The sequence below is a fragment of the Orycteropus afer genome, unplaced genomic scaffold, assembly GCF_000298275.1.
Source record: "Orycteropus afer afer isolate SDZICR_OR568_19922 unplaced genomic scaffold, OryAfe1.0 scaffold00123, whole genome shotgun sequence".
Taxonomy (NCBI): Eukaryota; Metazoa; Chordata; class Mammalia; order Tubulidentata; family Orycteropodidae; genus Orycteropus; species Orycteropus afer.
This window is the reverse complement of record NW_006921710.1, coordinates 7,765,775-7,788,506: the sequence shown is the minus strand read 5'-3', so window position 1 is coordinate 7,788,506 and position 22,732 is coordinate 7,765,775.

The window sequence follows — 22,732 nt, the reverse complement described above, 5'->3', positions numbered from 1 at the left end:
TTCAATTTCTAAAATCTGCACTAAACTTCTTGTGCTGGTCAAGACAGAGTGAACCACTGCAGCCTATCTTTCTCATTGGTTACATCTAAACGATTTCTACATGCAAAAAAAAAAAAAAAGAAGAAGAAGTTGAACCCAAACCTCACACCATATACAAAAATTAACGCAAAAGGCTCAGGGACCTAAATAGGAGAACCATAAAACTTCTGGAAGAAAACATAGGGGCAAATCTTTAGAACTTTGTTTTTGGCAATGAGTTCTTAGCTATGATATGAAACGTACAAGAAACAAAAGAAAAAAAAAAGATGGACTACTTTCAAATTAAAAACTTCTGTGCATCAGAGGACATTATCAGAAAAATGAAAAGACAACCTAAATGGATGGGAAAAAATACTTGGAAACCATATATCTGATACAGGTTTAATATCTAGAATATATGAAGAGCTCCTACAACTCAACAACAAAAAGACAAAGAACTGAATTTTAAAAATAGGCAAAGGACTTAGGCAGTTCTCCAAAGCAGATACACAAATGACCAATCAGCACAAAGAAAAAATGCTCAACCTCATTAATTATTAGGGAAATGCAAGTCAAAACTACAATGACCTATCACTTCACATCCACTGTTGCTGTTGTTATATGCTGTCCAGTGGGACCCAACTCATAGCAACCCCTCCTTGGGTTTCCAAGGCAGTATCACTAAGGAAGTAGATTGCCCAACCTTCCTTCCAAGGAGTGGCTGGTGGGTTTAAACTATCAGCCTTCTGGTTAGCAGTCAAGTGCCTTAGGCACTATGCTACCAGAGCTCCCTTCACATCCACTAGGATGCCTGTTATTTAAAAAAAAAAAAGGGGGGGGGGCGGAATTAGAAAGAACTCTTGCCCATTGCTGGTCAGGATATAAAATGGTCCAGCCACTGTGGAAAAGTTTGGTAGTTCCTCAGAAAGTCAAACGCAAAATTACTACATGACCCACCAATTTCATTCCTAGGCTTATAGCGAAAAGAATTGAAAGCAGGGACTCAAACTACTAGTACAGCAGTGTTCATTGCAACATTATTCACAATGTTGTTGTTGTTGTTGTTGTTATGTGCCGTCGAGTCGGCCCCGACTCATAGCGACCCCTCCTTGGGTTTCTGAGGCAGTATCACTACGGAAGTAGGATTGCCCAACCTTCCTTCCGAGGAGTGGCTGGTGGGTTTGAACCGCCAGCCCTCTGGTTAGCAGGCAAGTGTCTTAGCCACTATGCTACCAGAGCTCCTTATTCACAATACTGTACCTAAAAGGTAGAAACAGCCCAGATGTTGACCAACAGAGGAATGGATAAAGAAAATGTGGTGTATGCATGCAATGGAACCTTATTCAGCTATAAAGATAAATTAAGTTCTGATACATGTTAGGGTAGAGATGAACCTTGAAAACATTATGCTAAGTGAAGTAAGTCAGACAGAAAAGGACAAATATTGTTTAATCTCACTTTTGTGAAATGTCTGAAATAGGCACATGCATAAAGACAGAAGTTTATTAGTGGTTATGAGGAGTTAGGGCGACGAGGGAATGGGCAGTTATTGCTTAAGGGTACCGAATTTCTATTTGGAGTGATTAAACAAATTGGAAATGGATAGTGGTGAGGTTAGCACAACAGAGTGAATGACTTAATATCATTGAACTGTACACTTAAAAATGGTTAAAATGGCAAATGTTTGTTATATGTATTTTATCACAATAATTTTTTTTTAAATAACACACACACACACACGTATATATATTTAATTAAACAACACATCTCTAAATAGCCAATGTCTGTCTCAAGGGAAATTTAGAAAATATTTTGAACTGGATGAAAATGAAATACAATATGTCAAATTTTGTGAGATGTAGCTAAAACATTGCCAGAGGGAAATTCATAGCATTAGATATTTATATTATAAAAGAAAGGTATCAAATGAATAATATAACCTGGTATCTTGTTGTTGTTGTTATGTGCCGTTGAGTCAGACCGACTCATAGCAACCCCTCCTTGGGTTGCCGAGGCAGTAACACTATGGAAGTAGATTGCCCCATCTTCCTTCCAAGGAGTGGCTGGTGGGTTTGAAACGCCAGCCTTCTGGTTAGCAGTCAAGTGCCTTAGACACTACGCTACCAGAGCTCCCAGCTTGTATCTTGTTGTTGTTGTTGTTGTTATGTGCCGTCAAGTCAGCCCTGACTCATAGCGACCCCTCCTTGGGTTTCCGAGGCAGTATCACTACGGAAGTAGGATTGCCCAACCTTAGGGAATTTAAAAAAAGAGCAAATTAGACCCAAAGCAAGCAGAAGGAAGGAAATATTAAGAGCAGAAATCAGTGAACTTGAGAAGAGAAAAACAATAGAAATGATCCATGAAAAAGAAAGCCAGCTCCTTGAAAAGATCAACAGCATCAGAGCCTTGTGGGTTATTGTCAAAGCTCACGAGAGGACTCACTTCATGGCCTTGAATACTTTCATTAACACATAAGAAAGATTAGAAATAAATGAACCAAGAATTCAACTAAAATAAGAGAAAAATAAAACAAAACAGGAGGAAAAATCAGTGAATATAAAAGCAGAAATGACCGAAGTTTAAATCCCAGCTCTACAACATATTAGGTATGTGGTCTTAGACAATCACTTGGTAATTTTACAATTCTGTTTCTTCATCTGTAAAATGGGATAATAACAGTATGTACTCAATAGGTTGTCATGAAGATTAAATGAATTAATATCGCTTAGAACAGTACCTAGCACAAAGTAAACACTCTATAAATGTTTGCTGTTATGTTTCTCTATATTGCTACCACTACCATTAAACTGCTGGCAAGCCTAATAAAGCAAACAAAAGAAATAAAGCACAAAAATACATCATAACTAAGATGGGATATTTTTTAAAATAGTATTTTTTTTAAAAAAATTATAAGTTAATACTTTGTATTACTTTTTTCTGATAAATCTGATAATTATTTCTGGAAAATATGAATGATTCAAATTGACTCAACAGGGAAAAACCAGGAGAGACTGATAATATAGCAAATAAATGCAAGACAATTGTCAAAGGCCCCAGAATTAGGTGGTTTTATGGATGAGTTAGCACACATTTTAGGAACTGATATTGCTTAAATTTTTCAAAAATTTTCAAAGTACTAAAATATATAGAAAGTTTCCAGTTTATTTTTTTTCAAGTGTTATATAATGCTGATACCAAAAGAAATAAAACACAAAAAGGAAAACTATGTTGAAAAATCTCACCTAGATGCAAAAATCCTAAATAATATATTAGCAAATAGAATCCAATTAAAAAAAAAAAACTTAATGTACCATTACCAGATTTATTTCTGGAAAGCAAGATTGATTTAGCCCCAGAGTGTGGGTTTTGGCATAAAACTGCCTGGTTTTAAATTTAGCTTCACCAGTTACTAGGAACTGGCAAGGTGACCTGGATAAATGATATGACATCTCCATGGTTGTTTTCCCGTTTGTAAAATTGGGATAATAATATCTAATTCATAGGGATAGGAGGGTTATATTAAAATAATTCATTTGAAGAACTTAGCCACGTATTTTACTATATAGTAAACACCCAACATTATTAGTTATTAGTATTAATTTTTAAAATAACTAGAAAACCCTCTTGATGATACATCTAGCCCAAGTTCTCAAACAGGGGTGGACTAAATGTTTTAATGTCTGGGAATGCAGAGAAGACAATATGGAGGGAAGGCCAGGTAGGGCAGGAAGGGAGAAGCAGGGAGGCAGAGGGTGGATCCCTGTGTCCCAAGTATTCTTCCAGCCTAAGCTCCCCAGACTGAGTTGACCAACTGAGTACTAAATTATCAAGGAGATTCCTAGAACTGCCACTGCTATCATGGAAGTCTTAGCCAACCCCAGAACTCAGAATCCTCCCCATAAATATCTGAATCAGAGCAGCAAACCACCACCAGGAGGCAGCAAACTGCGGCTGAGGCAGGAGTATATGGACTGCTACAGCCAGACCCTGGCGGCACCTTATCTGCTGTCTGCTCAGTGTCACCCCATTTATTCAATTAACGTCACAAACCCGATCCTGCCGTTTACCCCAAGAATTACATCTAATGCATTGTGGTGGAGTTTCACTGCATCAACTAGACAGCACACAGCAACCACTGAAAAGAGAAAAATTATATGACCATCTCCATCGATATCTAAACATCATTTGATCAAATTCAACCCCCCTTTCTACTTAAAGAAAAAAACTTAGTAAATCAGTAATTGAATAACATAGTCTTACTATGATTAATATACATATATATTTGTTCATTCACTCAACAACTGTTTTTTCCAGTAATCACAGCAAACATCATACTGAGTGGTGCAACCTTAGAGCGACAGTTCCATCTCTGCTCTGTGGAACACTGTTTCCAGGAGATGTCAAATAGCGAGCCATGAAACAAAAATGTCAATGGACAAATTCACTTAGGGAGTCATACTAGTATGTCTAGTGACCCCTCCTTGGGTTTCTTAGGCAGTATCTCTATGGAAGTAGATTGCCCAGTCTTCCTTCCAAGGAGTGGCTGGTGGGTTTGAACCACCAGCCTCCTGGTTAGCAGTCAAACGCCTTAGATACTATACCACCAGAGCTCCTCACTAGTATATCTCCCTGGAAGTGTAGAAGGCACGTTAGCATCAAATACTCTGATTATCAGTGCATTAAAAAAACAAGTTTGTCTTTGCTTAGTGTGTTCCAAAGTTATTTAGACCCAGAAAACGTTTTTCTCAATAAAACTGTTATCACACTGTGGATGAATTCTGGAAATACACCCACTCCTCACTTATTGACATGGTTAAGTTCCAAAGACCAGGTCTTTATGCAAAAATTGGTGTTAGGCGAAAATGGAGGATGACCATTACAGACCACAAAATGGAGGATGACTCCATCATTACCTAAATGCCAAACACTGAGAATCATGGCCCACCCAAGTTGACACATAACCTTAACCATCACAGCTGGCATTACTCTTGCCTCACACCTCAGTATTTGTTACAGGCAGACATAAGTTGTTAATGCACAAAAATAGTCCTGAATGTGAAATGTCAGATAAGGAGATAGTCAATAAGTAAGGAGTAGATGTGTTACATTAAAGTCTTTCTATTCAAGGTGGCAACATTTCAAGGGCACCTCCTATCACAACTGTACTTGCCTTCATTCTGCATGTGTCAACCAAGGAAGTAAGACAATGAAAAAGAAAGGAGGGGGATACATACTGTCAAGCCAGAGAGAAAATTATGATCATTTGCAGATGATGTGTTTGTCCACTCTGAGAAGACTGGAGAATAAACTGAGAAACTATGATAACTAATCAGAGTACCGAATACAGAGGCTGACGCCTGGTGGTAAATATATAAGATCAATATTTGTCCTGTACACCAGCAAGAACAAGTTAGAAAGCATAGTGGGGGAAAAAGAATGTGTTTAGCAAAAATGTGCAAACATATATGATGAAGTTGTATAAAACCAAAACTCATTGTCATTGAGTCGATTCCAACTCATAGCACCCCTATAGGACAGGGTAGAACTGCCCTATGGGGTTTTCAAGGCTGTAATCTTTACAAAAGCAGACTACTACATCTTTCTCCCATGGAGTGGCTGGTGGGTTCAAACAGTTCGCCTTTCAGTTATCAGCTTAGAGATTACACCATGTGCCACCAGGGTTCTCTGAAGTTGTATGTTGTTGTTGTTGTTGTTATGTGCCGTCGAGTCAGCCCTGACTCATAGCGACCCCTGCTTGGGTTTCCGAGGCAGTATCACTACGGAAGTAGGATTGCCCAACCTTCCTTCCGAGGAGTGGCTGGTGGGTTTGAACCGCCAGCCTTCTGGTTAGCAGTCAAGTGTCTTAGCCACTATGCTACCTTAAAAAGAAAAAAGAAAAAACTTGAATCAATGCCAAAGTGGATTCTGTTCTTGATTTGTATTGTAAAGTTGTCAGTCCTTCCTCAAGTGATCTATAAATTTGATGTAATTTCAATACAAATCTCCACAGAATTTTTTTTCCCTTGAGATTCTATAGTTCATCTGGTAGAGCAATTACACAGAATGGTTAAGAAATTAGGGAATAGTTGAGGGAGGACTTGCTTTGCAAAGTTAGTTTAAATGCCATAAAATGCAACTGGTTAGAATACTGATAGAAAATGCAGCAGATAGACCAACAGAGTTCAGGGAAAGCCCTAAAATAAAACATCCCTGTGTCTGTGGTGCCATTGTCAAGGCTTTAGGTTTTACAAGGAAAAGAAACCCATTTCAAATGAGATTCCTCACAAACAGGGGGTTATTTAAAAAATGTTAGATTATTTTGCAGAGTTCGAAGATAAGCTGAACAATGAGACCTCAACAGGAGTAGGAAGCAGGGTTGCACCAGTGACGGCAGCAGCATGAGCTGTGGTCCTTCACATCAAGCTCCTCCATCAACACAGACCCTGCATCTGTCTCTCCCTCCAGCTGTCTTTCACTTCAGATCTCAAGCTGTTGGTTTCATTCTCCTTCGATGAGGTGTCCATCCCTCAGCCCATCAGATATGGCCTGGGGTTCAGGGATAGAACCTTGGATGGAGAGAGGAAACTCCTCAGAGAGGAAGCATGTAGGTGTCTGGATACACCAAAAGACGCCTGCTAGACAGCACGTCCACTGCCTGTCTGTCTGTCAATTTGTCATACTATGACAGCTTGCATGTGGCTATGATGCTGGAAGCTATGACACTGGTATTTCAAATATAGCAGGGTCATCCATGGTGGACAGGTTTCAGTGGAGTTTCCAGACTAAAACAGACTAGAAAGAAAGGCCTGATGATCTACTTCTGAAAATTAGCTGCTGAAAACTTCATGGTTCACAACAGAAAACTGCCTGACTCATTTGTATCTGGAGGGATCAATCGTGGGAGAAGGACATCATGTTTGTGGAGTAGAGGGCCAGCAAGGGCAAGGGAGACTCATGGGGAGATGGATTGACACAAGAACCACATCAATGGACTCAAGTATGCCAACAATCGTGAGGATGTGCAGGACTGGGCACTGTTTCATTCTGTTGTACACAGGTCATCATGAGTCGGAGTCAGCTCAATGGCACCTACCTATCTATCTATCTAGATATCACTTGTAATCTTTATAGGTACTTGCAATCCTACTTGGAAAATCTGAACACAGAATCTGATCCTTCTCCTAGTGTTCTGTATTTCATAAAAATACCACTATATACTTCTTTGGTCAATTCAGAAGGCAGAGGCACCATAGCTTCCTTGCTCTCTTCCATCTCACATGCCCAACGGATCACACAGTCCACTTGATTTTAACTCCTAAACATCTCTGCAATCTGTCCACTTTTGTTCATCTCTACTGCCACCATCCTAGTTTAAGGAATTATATTTCATATGGACCACTTCAATATTCTCTTTGCAGGCACTTTTGCTATCTGCAAATTGTTACCACACTGCAGTGGTGATCTTTAGCAAATACAAAGTTGACCTCCCCAAATCTCCCTCAAGACCAACAAGGCTCTGCATGGTCTGGTCCTGCCATCCTCTGCAGCCTATCACTGGCCAGTCTTTCCTTGACCCCTGAACTCCTGACCCACTGGTATCCCTCTGTTTCCTAAAGTACATTATATGCCTTCCTGCCTCAGTATCTATGTATGAACCGTTCCCTCTGCCTGTGCCACTGTATTGCACAATCCAGGAATACAATGGTTTCTACAGTAATGATACTCTCCTAGAGTTGTGTGTCAGGGCAGCCCTGTTATTACCACTCCACTCTTTCTGGATTAATGTTTATTCGTTCTTCAGAGCTCTGCTCACCATTCCTTCAGCAGGGATGACTTCCCTTATCAAACTAGGTCAGCTGTCTGCTCCTTGCTTTTCATTGTTGCCAACTCTTCTGTGTATCACAATGCTAAATACATCATTCATTGTAAGATAATTTTCAGGCAAGAAAAAAAAAATGTAATAGCATTTTGGGTGAAAGTTTACAGAGCAAATTCATTTTCCGTTCAACAGTTGATACACATTTTGTTTCGTGACATTGATTGCAATCCCCAAACTGTAATGGCTCTCTTCCCACTTCCTCCCTGTGGTAACCTTTTCCCTGTGTCCTTCTTTCCTATGCATTCCTGCCCTATGAGCTTTCTCCCTGCTATTACAGGCTATTGCTGTTGTCATGGCAAAATGATAGTGGCACGGGAATGGAGAAAAATAATTGTTCTTGCGAATGATTTAGAAAGCAGTAATTAACAGAACTTGGTGATGAGTTAGTTGTGGAGGTAAAAGAAAATGGGAAGAATGGTGATGCCACCCACTGAGTTAGGGAACCTGGTTTGTGGGAGGCTGAAGGTGACCTGAAGTTCAGTATGGACTCTTGAAGTTGAGGTGATTTTGAATCATTAAAGTACAGTGTCTAGTTGGGCATTGGATATACAAATGAGAAGTTCAAGAAAGCTATGTGGGTTAGAAGGATTCGGGTTCAATCAATGCAGGTGGTAGCCAAGGACATGATGACCTTGGAGAGCTTATAGCACGAGAAAAAAGATGATGCAGACTATACACCTGGAGAACAGTGACATTGAAGGGTGCCCAGCATGAAAAAGATTCACCATAGTGAACTTAACCATTACTGTAGCATTAGCATTTAAGTTGCATCCATTTCTGTTTTATTGTTGTTAATTGTTTTGTTTTATGCTAGTATAAACAAGGCTCTAATTAATATCTTAGGAGCTCTGGTAGCATAGTGCCTAAGGCACTTGACTGCTAACCAGAAGGCTGGTGGTTCAAACCCACCAGCCACTCCTCGGAGGGAAGGTTGGGCAATCTACTTCCATAGTAATACTGCCTCGGAAACCCAAGGAGGGGTCGCCATGCATTGGGTCGGACTCGATGCCACATAACATCAACAACAATTAATATCTTTATATAGAAAGCTCTATGAACATTTCCTGGTTTGGGGCTCAAAATCCATGACCTCATCAGGTCCTACAGCACTCATCCACGTCTGCATTTACCTCTGTTACTACCTTTGGACTTCCATGATGTAGTGGAGATATACTGGGGTGTCTTCCCAAACTCTGATTATTTTTCTCTCAGCCACCCATGGAGGGGGCCATGTTTATGCCACATAGGCCTCCTCTCTTTTGGGCAGGTAAGCGCTTACCAAGCTGGGCCAATGAGATCCTGTCCTGGGAATATGGACCCAAGACACCAGGGTACTGGTCGGTGGGATGGTGGTACTGGAACTGCAGGAGGAACCACTCCAGACTGGGGTAGCCACTTCCTACCATGTGCAGAGCACAGCAGAGAAAGCTGGTCTGTAGAGGGAGAAGAGTGAAGTGGAGAAGCAAAGGAAAGAGAGGAGAGTCCACGTTTCTCTCTTGGTTCTAAACCTTTCCAAGTCCCCAGTCCCAGCTGCATGTCCTCTGATTCCATGAGATATTACTATATACTTCTAAAGATGCCCCCATTTTTCACCAAGTAAGTTTCAGTAGATTCTGTTACTTACAAGCAAGTGGGCATGGGGGCTCTGCTCTTCCTCTCTGTACCTCTTCTTACCCCTTCCCATCATGGGTCACTAAACACCTGGGCATCACTAATGAGTAGAATGAATGTCCAACTACCTGATGCTAGCAATAGCCAATGACCCTGCCTTATTGGTGCCCTGCTTCTCTGAACCTGAGGCCAAGATCCTCCACCATTAAGTTCATGAACTCCTGTGAGGAGGCTGCATCAGGCCTGTGGCCCCAATGTTCACCATCAAAGAAGGTGAATGGGAAAGCCCTTCCTTTACCAGGTGACCTAGGTTTATCTGCACAGAGCCCCAGAATCCTGATCCTGAACTGTCTAGACAGAGCCTAAACCAAACTAAAACCAAACCCACTGCTGTCGTGTCCTTTCTGACTCATAGCAACCCTGCAGGAGAGGGTAGAATTGTCCCATAGAGTTTCCAAAGCTACAAATCTTTACGGATGCAGACTTCCAGGTCTTTTTCCCATGGAGTGGTTGGTGGGTTCAAACTACTGACCTTTCTGTAATAGCCAAGTGCTTTAATCACTGAGCCACTAGGGTTCCTCCCACAGAGCCCAGGTCTTTACAGAATGGTCTCCTGGAGGACGAGCAGTTTCCCACCTCCAGATGGAAGACAGGTTTACAAGCATACTTTCTTCCAAGGTCATCAGGGCTTGGCTTTCTTTGCTGGTTCTCTCTTGCCCCTGAGCTGGTGAGCAGGACCTCAGCCAAACACAGGAGGGCACTCCATAGTCTGTCTGAATGTGCTTCTCCCACCCCCACCTCACAGACGCTGGTCTCTCATCTGTTGTGGACCAGCTGCAATAGCGCCACATCCAGACGAACTGGAAAAATGCATTTTCTAAACTCCACAGGATGTTTGGATTACATTTCCCTTAGGCTGGGAGGGAGGTCTTTGATGGTAGAATTCTTTCTTCCCGTGCAGGAGACCGAGGTTCCATTCAGGGCCAATGCATCTAACACGCAGCCGCCACCATCTGTCCGTGGAGGCTCGCATGTCTACGATGCTAAACAGGTTTTAGCAGAGTTCCAGACTAAAACAAATGAGGAAGACAGACTTAGCAATCAACTTCCCAAGATCAGCTGGTGTATGTACGGATCATAGTGGTCTGATTCTCAACTGATCGTGGGGACGGGGCAGCATTTCATTCCTTTGTATATGGGGTTGCCCTAAGTCCAGGGACGACACAACTGCAGCTGACAACAATAGGCTGGGAGGCAGGCTGACCCTGCGTATTACAAGCTGTGGCTATGAGGATGCAATGAGATAACCATATAACCCATCTAGAACATGCCTGTCCCGTAGCAAGAGCCCACTAACCAGTTCTGTTATGGTGTTGGACAACATGCGTGTTAGCCTGGTTTGGAAAATTCCCCAAACAGCCAACAATTCCTTGTGGAAAATTTCACAACAGGGCCTTGTGAATCCTTGGTCTCCTTTTCTTTCATTTTTTTGTTTTGGACCTCAGATGCACAGAGTTAGATCGATCACAACCCTCAGTTCAGCCAGCAATCACTATTGGCCACACAGTAGTTCTCTCACATTTTTGTTTGCTTTGTTTTTGTCTCTTTCCTCCCCCATTCTCCCACCCACTTTTTCCTTTCTGCCATGTTCCCACAGGCAAACAGTCTTATGTTGTTCATGTGTGAGTATGTGTGTGTTCATGAAAACGTACAGTGCAACATATATATAAACACCATTTACCAGATATCTTGTTTGGCATGACATTTGCCAATGTTCCCGTGTCAATACACATTGCTATAATTCATTCCATTGAACTTCTATCTGGTGTCCCATCATTCCCATATGCCATCTGCAGTTTAGCCATTCCTTTATGACAGGGCATCTAGGTTGTTTCCATCCCTTGGCCACTACAAGGAATTTTTTAAGGGTCATCCTTGGGCAAGTCTCTTTGTATTCCTCCCTAAGAGTTGCTCTGGGGTATACACCAATGTTTTGGTTCTCGAGTGCTGCTAATAACAGAAAAGCCACAAGTGGATGGCATGTTAAAACTGAAAAAAAAAAAATACACCAACCTCACTTTGAGTCAGATCAGACTCACAACAACCCTTCTTTGGGTTTCTGAGGTGGTACCACTACAGGAGTAGATTGCCCAATCTTCCTTCTAAGGAGTAGCTAGTGGGTTTGAACCACCAGCTTTCTGATTAGCAGTCAAATGCCTTAGGCACTACGCCACCAGAGCTCCTTATTCTCTTAAAGTTTTAGAGGCTAGAAGTCCAAGTTCAAAGTGCCAACTCTGGCGGCTGGGTGAAGACCCCTCAACCTTGGGCTTCAGCTCTGCCTCTTGTTCCCGGCCCTCTGGAGTTGGAGGCATTTCTTAACTCGGGCAGCTGCTGACTGCTGATGCTGACAAACCCAAAGTTGACAAATAAAATGGCCCAATCCCAAGATTATCAAGCAACATGGCAGGCCACTAGTTCAAGTCCAAAACAGTCCAAAGATCAGCAGACAACATAGCAGGCCACTAACTGATGACTCGGCCACATGCAGGATCCAGATGTGCCAAAAAGCTCAAGAGACCTTTCTCAAATCTTTTTTTAATATCCTGGAAGCAGACCACATCACTAGGGCAGCTACTCAGCTGCTCACAATAGATTCCACCATGGAGTTGATTACCAGTCTCATCATGGGGAATAACTATATCCAGCTGTCTAGCCACTCAAAACCAGGCCCAGTCAAGTTGACATACAACCTTAACTACCACAACAGAGAAGGGGAACTGCTGGGATGTGGGGTACATGCTCTTCACAATGGCTCCCACTGGGACTAGGGTTCCTGTATCCTCATGTCTTTACTAGCATGTGCCTATCTGATGCTTATGAAGGGGAGCTCCTTGCCACCTCCCTCTCTTTTTCTGTTCTGATTGTCCCTCTTCTATTCTTGGCTGTCAGAGAAACTGAAGGCTTTCTATATGCCATGCACTCAGTTACCTTAAGACAAATGGCTCCAACAGCTAAAGGTGCTTCTTCCACCCGTTACTTGCTACCATCCATGCACTATGTCCCGTTAGGGAGGTAGCATAAGGCACTAACTTGGCCACAGCCAGTTGGACAAGTGAGGTGCATGAGACTGAAGACAAACCAGGGCACACAGTCACCCCCAAGATGCCTCATGAGCTCTACCCATACTGTTGTTGTGTTGTACTGTCGAGTCTTCTCCGACTCATAGCAACCTTATGTACAACAGAATGAAACACTTCCCGGTCCTGTGTCAGCCTCATGATCTCTACTATACCTGAGCCCATTGCTGCAGCAACCATGTCAAGTCCATCTTGTTGAGGGCCTTCCCCTCTTTTGTTGACCTTCCCCTTTACCAAATTGATATCCTTCTCCAGAGAATGGTCCCTCTGACAATATGACCAAAGTAGGTGAGAAAAAGTCTGGCCATTCCCACTTCCAATGAGCACCCAGGCACACTTTTTTCAGGACAGATTTGTTAGTTTTTCTAGCAGTCCACTTAACTCAGTACTTTCAGCGTTCTTCACCAACACCACCACTCAAAAGCATCAACCCTTCTTCAGTCTTCATTATTCATTGACCAGCTCTCACATGCATATTAGGCAACTGAAAATACCATGGCTTGGGTTAGGCTCACTTTAGTCTTCAAGGTTTGTCTGAGGAATATCAAATCAACCAATCAAATGCAGCTTTTGTGTCCAGCACCACTCAGTAGGAAATAGAAATATTGAGCAAACCTAAGTGATCTGGATGATTTAGTTTGGCCTGGTGTCCTGAGCCTCTGTTAACCATTTTCTTGGTTGTTTATGATGCAAGAGGGGGCCACTGCAGTGTAAGGCAAACTAGGGCCCAGGATATGGTGGCAGTATTCCCTTCAAGTTCACATTTTTCCATATCCATATTGTGCTTTTGCATAAAGACTTTCAGAGCTTCGGGCTCTTGAGCCAGGTTCAAGTCAGGACTTAGCCACTATATAGGAAGGTTGTATGAAGTGCTTAGCAGGGTTCCAGAATACGTTAAGCCTCAAAAAACAGAGATGACCATTATTACAATCATCTGTAACACAGAAAACATATTATCCAAATACAGATGACCAAAGTGACATCCAGAAAGACTGAGTAACTTGCAGGAAATCAGAATTCAAACTCAGGTCCATTTAACTCCTTCTGTTTCCATCTTCTCAGGCTGCCTAACTTCATTGAACCCTGTCCTCAGCTGAGACCCTGGGCTAAGTTTAGTGCTTGTTGCCCTCCTGGAGTCCTCCTCAGGATGGGAGAACAGGCCCCACTGGGCATCTTAATAGAAGTCCCTCAGGGAGTGGGAGGCCTAGGGCAGGGCTGGGCTTAAGCACGGCCATGGGAGCTCCCAGGTGTTGGAGAAGGCTGCTGCCTGGCCCTTCTCCAAGTACATTCAGAGCCAACCCAAGGGAAACCCCGATTCTGTCAGTGCCGACATGCCTGGGGCACAAGCATTGAAGACATTAAATATTAAACACGTCGGCTGGCTTCCAAGGTTGGTAATTAAAACTCTTATTTCATATTTTACACAGGATGGACGGGGAGGTCATGAGGCTGCTCTAAGAGGTTTCATGGCTCCCTTGTTCACAGATAAAGTGCCTCTTCTGAGGAAAAACACCCTCTCACCCAGGACCCATGCTGCCCTATTCATAAAGTGATTTCCTGGGAGGGCCACATATGTGGGTCAAGGAGGTCTCCAGGGTATTTGGCTCTATTCAGGGCTCCAAGCAGGTCTTCTCCTAAATGGGTCTGTGTTCTCAAGAGCCTGCAGAGGCCTGGACCTCAAGTCCCTCACCTCTGCTGCAATGGCAGGCTGAGAGCTGGAGCTGGCTCCAGAAAAGGGGAGAGGGAAGGAGCTCCAAGATGAGACACCTAGGAGAACAGGGAGGGGGAGTCTTCCCTTAGCTTCTAGCGCCATCTGCCGACCAAGAACTGAATTGCATCTCTCCATAAAGCCCTCTGCACATAACAGACTAAATTTGAGTTGGAGATCAAGGAAAATTAGGTCTGGTGCTTCTGGAAACATTTTTATTTTTATTTTATTTTAAGAGCTTGTTTTACATTCAACATTACATGTACGTTTAGTTTCACTCCCTATTTACCATGTCCAGCCCTAACCCAGTGTCCTCCCCTCCCTGCCCAGTAACCCTCCCCCTGTGCCCCTCATATTTATGCTCCTGTTTGTCCTGCATTTCCTGTTTGAATATTGCTCCTCTGGTGCCCTGTGGTACATTGCTCTAAGGGATGTATTATGTGGAGAGTATGTGGATGCGTCATCCTGGGTTGAGTGGTCTGCATGTACATCTTGTTAACTATTGGGCTGAGAGCCAGCCCCTGGGAGTGAGTTTTATTTCAGGCGCAGACTGTGTTCCAGGGTCATGGTATTGGGGGTCTCATCAGACTCCATCTGACCAGTAATTCTTGTCATTATTGAGTTTTTGGTCTGGAAACATTTTCAAAAGACACTTTAGGTTTGTGGATTGTTTTCTGGGTCATTCCCTATGGACTAACGAGAAACCGGACTCATACTCAGATCTTTGGAGACCCAATTCAATATGACGACGTGGTTAAGCATGGTGATCACAGCAGCCTTAGTACTCACTGTGTGCTGAGCAAGGGCCTACGTGATTTACATCGATTATTTCACTGCCAGGGCTGTTACTGTGCCCATTTTACAGATGGAAACAGGCAGTCTGAACGAGAATCCCAAAGCTAGAAAACAGGCTACGTCCTTGATTACCTCCCCTTTCTCATCCTCATAGTCAACCTTTCTCCAAAGCCTGTCCTTGTCTGCTGCATTGCTACCTCGTGAGTCCAAGCCACTTTCCCCTGGACCACTGCAAACGCTTCCTACCAGCCTCCTCTTTTGCCCTCTGTAATCTATGCTTCACACAGAAGCCAATGCTTCTTAATCAGATTGCATATTTCCCTTGCTCAAAGCCTTTGACAGCTCTCACTGCCTTTAAAATAAAACCTAAGTTCCTTGCCATAGTCAAAAAAAGCCCAGCATGGTCTGGACATGGGTGTTTTTACCAATCTCATCTACGACTCTCCCCTTCTCTTCAACTGGAAAATGACATGGACTGAAAGCTTTAGGCCTGGTTACTTAAATCAATCACCATGGCCAAGGAGAGACGATTTCCTTGAGTGGATTAGACGAGGCTCTCTATCCTGGCTGCTCATCAATCTCTGGGGCTGAGGCCTAGGCCAGGACATTTAAACAGCTTCCTAGGTGATTCAGAGTTAAAGCCCCTGAAGGCTGCAGCCATGAAGGCCTCTCCTTTCTCAACTATGCCAATTCTTTCTGGCCACAGTACATTCGCAGAGGCTGTTCTCTCATCCCAGAGGGCTGTTTCCTTCTCTCCTCCTTTAACTAGGAGTTCTCCAAGTCATGGGAACTACTCAAAGAGGCCTTTCTTGGCCATCCCTTCTGAAGTAGATCTGCCCTGCCATTTTCTATCCCAAGCTCTTGTTTTGTTTTCTTCAATTGCCACTCAGAACAACTGCTATCATTGGTCCATTTCTTTTTCTTTCTTTCTTTTCTATAGTGTCTCCCCAACTAGACCATAAGTTCTCTAAGCAAGCAGGGAACATGTGCTTATTCACTGTGGCATACCCATTGCCTAGCACAGGATTTGGCACATGTTGTTGTTGTTGTTGTTTGCCGTCGAGTCGGCCCCAACTCATAGCGACCCCTCCTTGGGTTTCCGAGGCAGTATCACTACGGAAGTAGGATTGCCCAACCTTCCTTCTGAGGTGTGGCTGGTGGGTTTTAACCACCAGCCTTCTGGTTAGCAGTCAAGTGCTTTTAGCCACTATGCTACCAGAGCTCCTTGGCACATAGTAGGTACAAAAATAAATGTTTGTTGAGTGAATGAATGGGCACTCTGATGGGCAAAGGCAGGGTCTCAAGGGAGGGAAAAGCAGGGGCAACAAGCTCAGATACAAGGAGTCAGAGAAGATTCCCAGAGAAACTGATATCTATATGGATACTGAGGCATGAAAAATGAGTTGGAGTAAATTAGGTGGAAAAAGGGGTGACTGGGAAGAGCATCCCAGGCACAGAGAAGAGAAGGTGAAAAGGCCATAAGGCAGGAAGATTCTTGGCACCTTCCAAAACTTAAAAATGGAAAGAAAGCCAGTGTGGCTAGAAAGGAGTAAGAGAAGGAAAGCCTATGATGGGGCTGCTGGAAAAGGCCCAAGGCTATCAGCCCTTAACAAAGGACTTTAACTTTCAGCCTCAGAACACGGAACACTATTGAGAGATGAAAGGCAGGGAGGAAAGTGAGCAGACTGTGTTTTTAAAATATCCACTAGGCTACATTGAAAAGCATGCAGAGGTAAGACTGGAAGCAGGGAGACCAGCTGGGAGGCCATCTGTTGTCAGGTGAAAGAGAGAGTGGTACACGAGGGTAGAGGAGGTAGGAGTAAAGATAAATGGATGGATATGGGAGATACAAACTAGGAGGAGAGTCTAGAGACTTGGTAACAAAGAGAAATATTAAGAATGACTCATATGTTTCTACAAATCTGGAGGTGGCATTCACTGAAATGAGGCAAATGTTGGCATGTGGGGAGAGAAAATAAGTTTATCAATTGTAATTCTTTATGTTGTAGGTCATAGAAAACCCAACTTAAATTGTAAATTAAATTACTGCAAAGTCCAGGCGTAGGATGCACTTTGGGGTTTGTTTTATTCAGAGGCCAATGGAATCATGAGGGAACCTGTTTCTTTTGTTCTTTTGGTTCTTCCTTGCAGGGTGTCAGCATCTCCCTGAGAATGTACCCCTGGTGGCAACACGGCTGCAGCAGCTCCAGACTTCACATCTGTATCTATCCAGCCTAGAAAAAGAGAAAAGGCCAGCTGTGCCCCTACCCCCTGCAAAAGAACAGGAACAGTCTTTCACCAAAGCCCTAGCAAACTTCTTCTCATGACTATTGGCTAAAGTGGCCCTTGTGCCCATTTCTGTACCAGCTGGGGAATGCCATAGCCTGAATCCCTTAGGTTTGGTTATTTGAACTAATTATCATGGCCAAGCAGAGATAATTTCCAGGAGGCTCTCTCTCCTTGTTGCTCATTAATTTCTGGGGCTGAGGCCCAGGCCAGGCCATTTAAGGAGCTTCCTAGGTGATTCTAATGGGCAGTCAGCGTTGAAACCTCCTGAGTTATCAAGACAGAGCCTATTCCTAGAGTCTGGAGTATTGTAAACTTCCCTCCCCCAAAATTTACCCAGTGGGGAGGACTGGAAGGGAGGTTAGAAGGAAATCACTTCATCCAGCCCATGTGGGCCACGTTGAATTTGAGTCTATGGGCACTCAGTGGCAGGTACTGCATCAGGCACTGGATTCAAAGCTGAGGTGTTTGACACCTTGTCACATAACAATCACTAGCTATTAACTTTACAACTTTTTCAATGCTATAACTTCATTATATAATTGAATCAATACAACCCGCAACCACATTGTAGTTTTCCCGTTTAGACTGATGATGAAACAATTTTGGGTGAATGGCTATTGGTGGATCAAAGAATCACTGAGCCCTGATTGTGGAATTCACTTGTGGCCTCATTAGCCTGAAATCCATTCCCAAGATGTAGGTTGAGCTAGTAGCTCCTGTGATGACATCATCTCATACCCATTTGCATATTTTCCATCTTATCCTTTATCAGTTTGGGATTGCTGCTTAGTTGTTGACAGTTGGCACTACTCAGCTCCAACTCGTGGTGACTTTATGTATAACAGAACAAACCATCACCTGGTCCTAGACTACGTTCATCATTGTTGGTATGCTTGGGTCCATTGTGACTATTGTATCAGTCCATCTCATTGAGGGAAACCCTCACTCATCAAATGGTCACAAATCACATGAAATCTGCACAAAATGAGCAAGGCAGTGGAAGAGATAGAGAGGAGCACGAAAGTTAAAGGCAACCAAGGTAAGTGCCATTAGACACACAATCCTGCAACAGTAGTAATGACAATAATTTAGGAGTGGATGTAGCTCAAGTGGATGTAGTTCAGCTCAAGCTGAACAGACGAGGGAAGGCCAATCAAACTGGATCCATGAATATATACATATCTGACAGAGGCCATTTCTATACTCCTGAATGTAGCAGAGCATCAGGGGACTAGAGTTATGAAAATGTCTTGGTCGTAACCAAACACCTTGAGGGAATGAGTTGCTGGGTATGGAGGCTCAGGACCATAGTTTCAGGGGACACTAAGGCCAATTGGCACAGTCCACAAATACAGTGTTCTACATCCTACTTTGTCACGTAGTGAGGAGGGTCTTAAAAGTTTGTGAGCAGCCATCTAAGGTATATATTGATCTCTCCCCTGCCTGGAGCAAAGAAGAGTGAAGAAAATCAAAGATGGAGGAAACAATTAATCCGAAAGACTAATAAAGCATGTCATCCCCAACCTCCACAACCCTGAGGGTAGAAGAATTAGAGGATGCCTGGTTACCACTGACTGCTCTGAAAGGGATCACAATAGGAGGTCCTGGATAGAGTGGGGGAAAATATGGAACTAAACTCAAAATCATAAAAAAGACCAGGCTTTCTGATCTGATGAAGACTGTCAGCACCCCAGAGACTGTGGCTCTTAGACACCCTTTAAGCTAGGAACTGAACTTAACCTCCATGACTCAATTGGCAGCCAGATGATAGACAGCCCTATAAGGTGATATCAGGAGGGTATGCACTCATTACAACAATCAAGCATATGCAATCAAGTGGGCAGCATTTGCTCAGGGACAGAGCTAGGAAGGTGGGATGGGATGGGAAGGAAGAATGAAGGGAAGGGGTCGACACAGGGAGGAAGTGGGAAGAATGCTTGAAAAAAAAAATCATGTGAAAAATGCTCATTGTCATTAGTCGTTGTTGTTAGGTGCCATCAAGTTGGCTCTGACTCGTAGCAACCCTGTGCACAACAGAATGAAACACCGCCCTGCCCTGTGCCACTCCCACAATCTCAGCTCTGCTTGAGCCCATTGTTGCAGCCACTGTGTGAATTCATCTCATGGAGCATCTTCCTCTTTTTTGCTGACCCTCTATTTTACCAAGCAAAATGTCCTTTTCCAAGGACTGGTTCCTCCTGATAACACTTCCAAAGTACAGGAGACGAACTCTCACCATCCTCGCCTCTAAAGAGCATTCTGGCTGTACTTCTTGCTACAGATTTGTTCATTCTTCTGGCAGATTATGGAATATCTGCCAGAATATTCAATATTCTTCACCAACACATTCAAAGGCATCAGTTCTTCTTCATTCTTCCTTATTCAATGTCCAACTTTCACATGCATATGAGGTGATTGAAAATACCATAGCTTGGGTCAGGTGCACCTTAGTCCTCAAAGTGACCTTCCTTTTCACTGCCCCTCTACTTTCCCAAACATGGTGTCCTTTTCTAGAAATTGGTCTTTCCTGATGATATACCCAAAGTAAGCAGGGCAATGTCTCACCATTCTTACTGCTTAATGTATCAAAATAATTATAGTAATGCCACAGAGTCAATTCTGACACATAGCGGCCCTATAACAGAGTAGAACTGTCCCATAGGGTTTCCAAGGCTGTAAATCTTTACAGACTGCCACATCTTTCTCCCACATAGTGGTTGGTGGTTTCAAACTGGCAACATTTTGGTTGGTAATCAAGCACTTAACCACTGTGCCACCAGGGCTCCTTGCTGCTTAATAAACCACCCCAAAACCCTGTGGCTTAAAACAACAGTTGTTCAGTGACACTTACACATTCAGGTGCTAGCTGGATTCTTCTGATCTGGGCTAGGCTCAACTGGGCAGCTCTGCTTTAGGCTATAGGGGCCAGAGCTATTCTGCTTCTTACTGTGGTCTGAGGGCAGCTGGGAAAATTCTGGTCTCCTCCTCTTTAGACCAGCAGGCTATGGTTAGCTGAGCACAGAGAGTGAGGAGAAACACAGGAGGCATCTTCCTCTCAGCACATCACCGGTCCAAGTAAGCCACAAAGCCAAGACCAGGTCAAGGGCTGAGGAGTAAATTCTACCTTTAGTGCAAAGGACTACAAGGTTATAAGACAAAGAGTGAGGATACAGGAAGAAAGACTTTGGGCCAACAAAGCACACTTTTTAATTGTTTGTTTGTAACAGACAATGTCCAGAGATAAAATTATTGGTGTTTAAGTTGCCATCATACCTTCCACACATATCCGCTCTTGAAGAAGAAGTTTTGCTCATTAAGTCAGCACCGTGGCTGCCCTTTTCTTGTGGATGTTCTGTGTAATTGGTGAATCCCATATAAAGAAGCCAGAGAAGCTAAGGTGATCAATATAATGAGACTGAGGGGAGAGGTGGGAGCGCTGGTGGTGTGGTGCCTAAGACACTTGACTGCTAACCAGAAAGCTGGTAGTTCAAATCCACCAGTCACTCTTCAGAAGGAAGGTTGGGCAATCTACTTCTGTAGTGATACCACCTCAGACACTCAAGAAGGGGTGACTATGAGTTGAATCTGACTCGATGGCAGAAAGTTTTTTTTTTTTTTTTTTTTTTTTGAGAGGTGAGGTAAGAGAAGAGCTGCTTGGACAGGGAGAAAGAATATTGGCTGGTTCCTGGCAGCTTCTTGGGCCCTATTCCAGTCCTTCCTAAGGCCTACCTCAATTCCTGGCCCTAGTTTCCTTTTATAAGTCACTGGAGGATTTTAGGCAGGAAATGATAAGGTTTTATATACATTTGTCAAAAACCACTCTATCAAGAATAGATGAAAAACTCTTACGAAGAACAACAGGTCTCAAGCATCAGGATTTATTACAAAGCCATAGTAATTAAGAAAGTATGGTATCAGCACAGGGATAGAGCAGGGAGCAGAAAGGAGAGCTCAGAAACAGACACACACACACACACACACACACACACACACACGATGCTTGACAGAGGGGCACTGAAGAGCAGTGGGGAAAAGGGAGCTTTTACTAACTGGTGCTGGGATGATTAGGTATCTCTAGGGTAAAAAAAAAAAAAATGAAATGGGACCTTGACTTCCATCTTCCACAACAATACAAATGCATGCAGGTCTCAAGGAGGAACGATCTGGAACCAGGAACAGAGCTATTAGGAATCAAGGTGACTCCTCTTTCCCCACTCCCTTTCTTCTCCTCCTGATGTTTATTGAGCACATTTTAGGCACCAGGCACTGGACTAAGTGCTTTAGGTACACTCTCATTGATTTCCCTACAACAATCCTCTGAGGCCAATATAATTACCCTCATTTTATAGCTAAGGAAACTGAGACTTGAAGATCAGGCATTTGTCCAAGAATATATAAATCATAGGAGGCAGGGTTGGGACTTGAACCCAAACAGGGTAGTTCCCAAGCCCACTGTTACAACGCCCCCTCTGGAAAGAGAAGTTCCATGTGACTGGGACCTGTGGTATGGGGAGGGATAGGGATGGAGGCTGAAGAGTGGGTGGAGAGGACTGGGAGATGAACCTAGAGATGTAAGTAGAACAACACTATCGAGAACCTGGAATGCTGACGAAGGAGTTTGTCTCTTCTTGGGTGCGAGAGAGTAGGAATTGGGAACTGGAGAGTCACATTTGCTCTTCTGCAGCAGGTTCCCACATCTCTGAGGCTGTCACCTGGGTACACCATCAAGAGCCCAGGCTGGAAGTTCTGAGTGAGGACTTTTCAGACGCAGGCTGGCTCCCTTCCAGCACTAATCTTTATTTTTTAGGTCTTAGAACTGGCCCAATTACATCTTCCCCACCCAGGTCTCAACAGAATCTGGCTTCACTGGATATCCCATTAGAATGAGTGTAGAACCAAGAGGTAGGCTAGCTATAGCAATCAGAATGCTTTGGTCACAAGAAACAGAAATTCACTTGAATTGACTAATGCCTCAAAGTAGGAATTGTGTTTCAAATAACAAAGACCAGAAGTGCCAGAAATATACCCATACCTCTAGGGGTCAACTGATTTTTAATAAGAGTGCCAAGACATTCAACGGGGAAAGAATAGTCTTTTCAACAAAATATGCTCAGGCACAATTTATATATCTATATATGTTATCTATATGAAAAAGAGTAAAATTGAACCTACTTCACACTATATTTTTAAAATTAATTCAAAATGGCTTGTTGTTGTTGTTGTTAAGTGCCGTCGAGTCGTTTCCGACTCATAGCGACCCCATGCACAGCAGAACGAAACACTGCCCGATCCCAC